We start from the raw sequence: 8,340 nt of genomic DNA on the forward strand, positions 1-8,340 counted from the left end.
TGGTTATCCGCAATGCTAGCTACGGGTTTTGGTACAACCATACCCATACCCTAGCGCCGGTCACGATTCATAAAAATGGGTCGTGACAAACTTGGTATCTTTTAATTGTTAAGTGTTTAATTGTTTTGGCATGTTAAATGGTTAACTTGTCCTAGGAACTACTGCGGAATTAGGATTCGAGTCTTGTCTTTGAAACGTCATCTTTTGTTTTCAAAACTTTCTGCCTATACCTATAGGAATGTCGTGAGTCAATTATGTATGTTAATTGCTGTATTGCTTGATATATTGTTATTTTCACTTACGTTAATAAATTTTTATCGTTGTTGATTTCTCGGGAAATCTTAATTGGTGCTTGCTTTGTTTCATGCTTGGGTATGAAATTTGTTGTATTATTTAAAATTGTTCTTGTTTCATTCATAGGAATGAATACTTGTACTCGCGCTGCGGCTCAGCAAAATGCTGAGGCTGATGATGCGATCTCTATGGAGGTGGACCAGAATGAACCAGAGGTTCGAGCTGGTGGAGGACAAGCAGGCAGAGGCCCTGCTGGTCGGGGTCGAGCTGGTCGAGGTCGAGGTGGCCGAGGTCAAGCTGGTCGAGGTTAAGCTGGCAGAGGTAGAGGCAGGGGTATAGGACGCGGTGCTGCAGGAGGTGCTCAGGCACCAGGTGTGGCACAACCTGAGTTGGATGATTTTGACTTCAACACTTTTCTGGCTGGAGTTGCTGCTTTACAACTCAACCAGGTTCAGCTGCAAGCGGGACAAGGCGCTTTGCAGGATCAGTATGCGGTTTTGGGTCAGATTGCTCAGCAACAGCAACCACAGGCTGGTGGTGCAGTAGTTGGTGGTGTCGGATCCACTGACAGGGATCTGGTATTGGCTTACATGAGGCTGAAGCCAACTGAGTTTGACGGTTCTAGAGACGCGCTGGATTTTCTGGAGGAGGTTGAGCAGAATGCTCGGTGACTACAGGCTACTGAGCGTCAGACCGTCGTTCTAGTCGAGATGTCCATGAAGAGTTCAGCTGGGGAGGTGCTAGTTTTCCTTTCTGCCAGAATTGCAGACGTCGACATCCAGGCGAGTGTCGTTTAGCACCAGGGGGTTGTTTTACTTGTGGCCAGCCGGGACACTTTGCGAGAGAGTGTCAGGCATCTGGGCAGCAGATGTCGGCGGCTAGCGTTGCTCAGCCATCCTATCAGAGTCAGAGACCAGTGTTCTCTGCACCAGCAGGGTTTTCTCAACCTGCTGCTTCTTTTGGTGGCCAGGGGCCGAGGTTCTGGAGGGCGTGGTTTTGGAGGCCGTGGAAATGGCGGTAGAGGTTCTAGCAGCTATGGAACTGGACAAAGCTCTCAGCAGCAGAGTTAGGGTCAGGCCAGAATTTTCGCCTTGACTCCTCAGGATGCTCACGCATCTAACGCAGTGGTGCAAGGTACTATTCAGATTGCCTTTGTAGATGCTTTAGTTTTATTTGATGCGGGTGCAACCCATTCTTTTGTGTCTACGTGTTTTGCTGCTAAGTTGGGTGTAACACCAACAAGTCTGTGTGAACCTCTATCTGTTTCAACTCCTTTTTCTAACTGTGTGGTGGTGGACGTTGTGTATCCATCGTGTTCCGTGGTTATCCATGGAAGAGACTTGCGTGCTGATTTAGTTGTTTTGGATGTTCTCTCATTTGACGTGATTTTGGGGATGGATTGGCTGGCACGCCATTATGCTTCGATCGACTGTCGAGGGAAGTCGGTTGAGTTTCGGATTCCAGGTAATCTACCCTTTTCTTTTCAAGGGGAAAAGGCGGAGACACCGAAGAATCTGATTTCTGCGATCAAGGAAAAGCAGATGATGAGTAAGGGTTGTCAAGCTTTCTTTGCCGTGGTTCGAGATATGGATGCTGAGGTGGGCAGCATGAACACTGTCCCTATAGTGAATGAGTTCACTGACGTTTTTCCAGAGGAGTTGCCTGGATTACCACCTGATCGGGATATCGAGTTTTGCATTAACGTTGTTCCTGGAACTGGTCCGATTTCGATACCGCGGTATCAGATGGCTCCTGCTGAGCTGAAGGAGTTGAAGGAGCAGTTACAAGAACTTTTGGACAGTGGCTTCATCAGACCGAGTACTTCTCTGTGGGGCGCTCCAGTTCTGTTTGTTAAGAAGAAAGATGGTTCCTTTCGGCTTTGTATAGATTACAGGCAGTTGAATAAGGCTACCATCAAGAACATATATCCTCTTCCTCGCATCGACGACTTGTTTGATCAGTTGCAGGGTGCGAAGTGCTTTTCCAAGATTGACTTGAGATCCTGGTATCATCAACTTCGGATTCGGGATGTCGATGTGCCTAAGACTGCTTTCAAAACGCGTTATGGGCATTTCGAGTTTCTAGTCATGTCGTTTGGATTGACTAACGCACCAGCAGCATTTATGGATATGATGAATCGGGTTTTCAAGCCGTTTTTGGATCAGTTTGTTATCGTCTTCATTGATGACATCCTGATTTATTCTCGTAGTGAGGAGGAGCATGCTTATCACTTGAGGACTATACTACAGACCTTGCGAGGGCGTCAGTCGTATGCTAAGTTCTCAAAGTGAGAGTTTTGGCTGGAATAGGTTACCTTCTTAGGACACGTGGTGTCGAAGGATGGGATCAAGGTTGATCCGAAGAAGATAGAGGCGGTTATGGATTGGCAGAGGCCGAGGTCAGTTACCGAGATCAGGAGTTTTCTTGGGTTAGCTGGCTACTACCGTTGTATCTTAAGGACCATTCATGTCTTTTCTCCACCACTACCAACCATTCATAACAAATTCAACATCTCATTCCCAGAATATACCCGCCAACCAATTTATCTTCAACAATTCAAATTTCAAAAACCATATACTTGAACCTTTAACTTTCAATTAACAAATACTCACCATTCTTAATCAAACCAACTAAACAATATCTTACTTAACACCCATCATAACACTATAAACTGAAACTAATAAACATGGCAGTGACAGCAAAAAGAAAGCAACTTAAAACCCATAACAATAAACGTAAAATCGATGGGAAAAATACAAGTTAAGGTTAAATGATTAACAACTAACATTCAAAAGATTATAATCCCTTAAATAACAGAATCATAGCCAAAGGAAATAAAAGAGATTTGGCAGCAACAATTATAAACGTTCATAGTCAAATACAAAACAAAACGGTGAAATGGCTGCGATTATAATGGGATTAATAACGTACCGTTTGGCAAATTCAAGATAGGGAATCGTAGAGGAACGAGTCTACTAACGCGGAAAAGTAACGGACCTGGATTCGATCTCCAAACGGCTGCGAATGGATTGAAAAAATCGAAAGTACCGTTTTAGAATCGAAATAACAATAACTTATAAATGGTAATACGGATGCAGCTAATACGAGAAATATAATGTACCGTTTTATGAAAACTAAGTTCGGACTTGTAGAGGGCTGATTCTTTAATCTCAAGAATCAAACGGAATGAATTTGATGTTGAAACGAGTAAGAATGAATCAGAATACGCAAGTGTCGTTTTCAGCTAAAAAAATAGAATTTTGTAACTTGAAGCTTAATTATTTACACAGCGATTTGGCGATGATATTATGAAGAATCTGAGAATGAAAGAGCGGCTAGGGTTTGATGAAAGTTTGAGGAAAAGATTAGGGTTTAGAAAACAATTTAATTAGTGCAGGAATCCAGGTGAAATAGGTTATCAGAGAGGAGAAAAATAAGGGCTAAGTGAGCCCTGAAATCCCACGCTGGTCTCGAACGAGACCAGCTGAAAATTGGAAGGGTCTCGTTCGAGACCTGATGGTCTCGAACGAGACCACAGCACCTTTTCACAGGTCTCGTTCGAGACCTGTGAATCAAAGGGACAGTTCTCGAACGAGACCTGTCCATTTCAGCAATGTACAATGGGTCAACCAACTTGGTTGACCCACAACTTGGTTGGACCACCCAACGGAACCAACAAACAAAATAAACAACCCTCAAATCAAACCAACTATTCGCAAACGAAACAAATACTATCGGAAATTATCAGAATTTTTCTTAAATTTTTTACGGGGTATTACATTCTCCTCAACTAATTTAAAAATTCGTCCTCGAATTTAATCACAAAAACACATAGCACAAAAACTAACACAAAACACAAGTAAAACTCGAAAAAAATCAAAAAACGATTGATTTCGTACCTCAAGGAAAAAGGAATAGATAGCGACTCTGCATATCCGACTCGGTCTCCCAGGTGCACTCCTCAATAGATTGATTCCGCCACAAAACCTTGACCATCGAAATCTCCTTGTTCCATAACTTATGAACCTGCGTATCGAAAATCTCGACAGGCTGCCCCTCGTAAGATAACTCATGATCTATCTCAACACTCTGCGGTACGATCACGTGCGAAAATCATAAATACACTTCCGCAACATGGAAATGTGAAACACTGGGTGAACCAACGACATATCTGGTGGAAACGCTAACTTGTGCGCCACCGCTCCAATACGCTCAATGATCTCATACGCACCAACATATCTCGGTGCTAACTTCCCCTTAACACTAAAACGCACAACGCCCTTCATAGGCGAAACCCGAAGAAACCCGAAATCTCCAACCAGAAACTCAATGTCTTTCCTCTTCGGATCAGCATAACTCTTATGCCGATTAAAAGTTGTCCCTAACCTCCGTTTGATCAACGGTACCTTCTCTGAGGTAATCTGAATAATCTCTGCTCCCGAGAGCTTACTGTAATACCCCAAAATAATTAATTATCTAATTGGACCACGTGTCCAGTTTAGACTCGCCACAGTGGCGATATCGGAAAAATTTCAGGGAAATTAAAATAAATGAAATTTTAAGTAGGTCGGTTTTGGGAAATTAATTATGCGGAAATCAAGGTTATATTTCAATTCTAAAGTTAGAATTGGAATTAAAAGGAAAAGTGTCGAGAAAAGCGCAAAATAAGTACAGGGACCAAAGTGGTAATTTAGCCACTTTGTGTCGAAAATGGAAATTTGTAGGTTTTGACGAAAAAGTTTTAATATCGAGTTTCGTATTATTTATTGGATATAGATAATACGTATACGTTAAAATTAAAGTGTTAAACGATTTAGCTATGGACTAAATCGTACGAAATAAAAGTTTAAAGGATAATAAATAACAAATGAAGAAATTAAGGGTTAAAGTAATAATTTAACCAAATCATATATATTAAAAGAATTATGAATGAAGAGTAATCAGAGGAAGGAAGAAAGCTCCAGAAGCAAAAAACGAGCGATACCGTCGTTTCTTCGCCGTTTCGCCGTTCGGCGTCCGTTTCGGACAATTTTCGCGGCAAACTCTTCGGAATTGAAAGCTCTATCAATCCTAACCTCTATTTCAAGGTAATATTTCAAGATTTGATGTTAAATTCGAAGGATAGAGGGCTGTTTTGTATAGAAAATTTCGTTCGAATCGTACGGTTAGAAATCGAGTTGTTTTTGACGTTTTTGGGTTGTAAAATGATAGGATAAGTTGTTAAATGAAGTGGGTATGTATTGGTGTGAGTTTAGGGAGTTTTAGAGCCCCGGAAATGGTCCGGAAGCGCTGGAAAAACGCTGCACACGTCGGTGCACGACGTGCTGCACTTCAGCACGTCGTGCTGGTGCGCGACGTGCGCCATATGGGTGCACGACGTGCACCAGTGAAGGGCACGTCGTGCCCTTCATGAAAAATGAAGGGCACGATGTGCCAAGCTGGCACGACGTGCCCCACTTCGACGCCGACCTCCGTGGGACTTCCGGGAGCGAAAATGAGCCTCCGATAGCTTGATCTGAGTGTGAAACTCAGTTAAGTGTCTGAAAATGGATGTAAAACATTATAGAAATGAATGTTAATGTGATAAGTAAGAATTCAGTTAAGAAAGTTATATAATTTCCGAGTACAAGGAATAGTACTCGATAAGTCGTAAGTACGATTAAGGATCATCGAGTTTTCAAGCAATCTAGAAGAGGAATCCAATCAACTTAAACTTGGAACTTAAAAGTATTATACGTATAGGAATACGAGATTCACGTCTAATCCTTAAATGTTAATTATTTATCAGACGTGTCAGAGCAGAGAGGTCAGTAGACGTGGGATAGCAAGGGCATATCATTTCATCGACCATATTTGTGATTGGATTGCGGTCACTGTGAGTTGCACTTTACTTTCGTGTATTATATATAAAGTCATTTGATATAGATATGTATACTGTTTTTACGCATCGCATGTTAGATGATTTGATTAAATATTATATGTTTCTATCAAATGTATATACGAGAACTAGTATGCGATCCGAAGAAACTAGCTACCTATTAGGTGTCAATAGGCTGTGTGATCACCAGTTTTGAGTCAGTCTAGTGTGTTTGCATTTGAGAAATGATTGGATATGTATGATATGATATGAATTCGATACGAGAGTGAACTCGGCTACGGTGTAGCCTGGAAGTCCCCGTATCTAGTGGGCTGGGCCCACCAGTGAGTTGGACTCACAACTTGAGATTTATGATTGGGTTGAACGATATATGATTATTCGAGAGATGTGTCGCATGCTAGGATATTAGTTTCGTACGGATCAAATACATGTTTATATGTTTTATATTATTGCTTTCTTGAGATGCGATGCTATGTTTTTAAATTAATACCGTTAGTAAAATGCAAACTCACTCAGTATTTTCCCAAATACTGACCCCTCACCTTTGATGTCTTTCAGGTACTTAGTACGTGGACCTAGCTAGAGGCCAAATTGGAAATCCAGAAGTCAATTGTATATGTTTAGTTTCTGACTTCTGTGAGTGCTGCAGTAGTGGTCCCATGTTGACAGAGTCGTAGCCTAGACAGCAGTATATTTTGAATGTACATATTACTTGCTGTCCAGTTTATACGTTTTTGTAGGCTACGTGTTTAATATGTTGTGCACGGCACTAGGTGCCAGTGATATGTTGGATACACTAACTGATGTATATAGTACCGCGAGGCCAGTTCGTACGAGGTACGGTAACTAGAGCCCGCGAGGATAACAGAACAGTTAGTGTAAATGTTTGTGTATACATGTTATGTATACTTGCTTCTGTTGCTTTATGTTATTTGTTTATCAATTGCGAAAAATTAATAGTGATTTAAGGCTTGCTACGGGTTCCGGAGCTACCACTCCCGTTCCCTAGCGCCGGTTGCGGCTCAATATTTTGGGTCGTGACAATGTTGGTATCAGAGCAGTTGGTCCAGTTACCACTGCTAGTTTGTTTTGGATGTCTGTCTGAATTGTGAAACTCTGTCAGTAAGTAAACCTAGGAACTACTGCAGTAGAGAGTCGGACCTTAGTTTTCTGCATTTGTTTGATATGTGCATTAGTAGTATATGGCATAACGCGGCGAACCAGGACTATTAAGCTAGCAAGTGACTAGTATCTCTTTATACGGATGACTAAGGCAACTAAGTATTTGTTGCTTATGCTAAAAGATAGAAAATGGTTAAATGTTTGCAAATATGAGCGGCTAAGGCAACTAAGTGTTTATTACTTGTGCAAGGGGTATTCAGTGATTACGTATTTGCGAATTACATACAGATTGATTGAATGTTAAATGTTTATAGCACTTTATAAGTTGATATTGAAGTTAAGCGAGAAAAAAGAGGGCTCAGATGGTCGCCGGCGTTTGTAACTGTTTCTTTTTAGCATGTCTGGGCAAAATGGAGCTTAGTCACATGCAGCAGAGGAACAGGAGGAAGCACCTTCTATCTGTCAAGACGGATTCCACATGGATATTGGGAGATCATCTGAGATATATAAGAATGGTTTCATGTCAGTATTAGAAATTGGTAGTTCTTCTAGGGTTAGAGGTAGAACTCACTTGATTGAAATGGAGTATAGTGAAGAAAGTGAGGAGGATCCAGAGGAGGACTTAGAAGAAGAAGAATTGTTAGACGAGTCAGACGTTGAGGAGTACCGAAGTGAACAGTTCTGGTCCAATGTGCGGAAGTACCGCAATTTGAGAAAAGATGAAGGACTAGTAAATGGCCAGGCACAAGTGGTTTTGAATCAGGTTAGGAGGCAAATGCGCTCCTTTTCTAGAGAAATACTACCAGTGGGACTGTATTCCTCTGACTTTCTTCGCATGGACGAAAGAGTTCCAGACCTTAATGAAGATAATAGGACGATTAACCGTAGATAAATTAGGGGTTTGGGACTCGAATTTGATACGCTATATGAGTATGTTCACGAGCACTTTGGGACGCTCACTATGATAGCCCGTAAGGTCGAGGCTGACCGCGAGTGGGATGGTAATCCTGTTCGACGTCCCTACTTTTTCAGACGTGCGTTTTATC

Source organism: Mercurialis annua, linkage group LG2, assembly GCF_937616625.2.
Source record: "Mercurialis annua linkage group LG2, ddMerAnnu1.2, whole genome shotgun sequence".
Classification (NCBI taxonomy): Eukaryota; Viridiplantae; Streptophyta; class Magnoliopsida; order Malpighiales; family Euphorbiaceae; genus Mercurialis; species Mercurialis annua.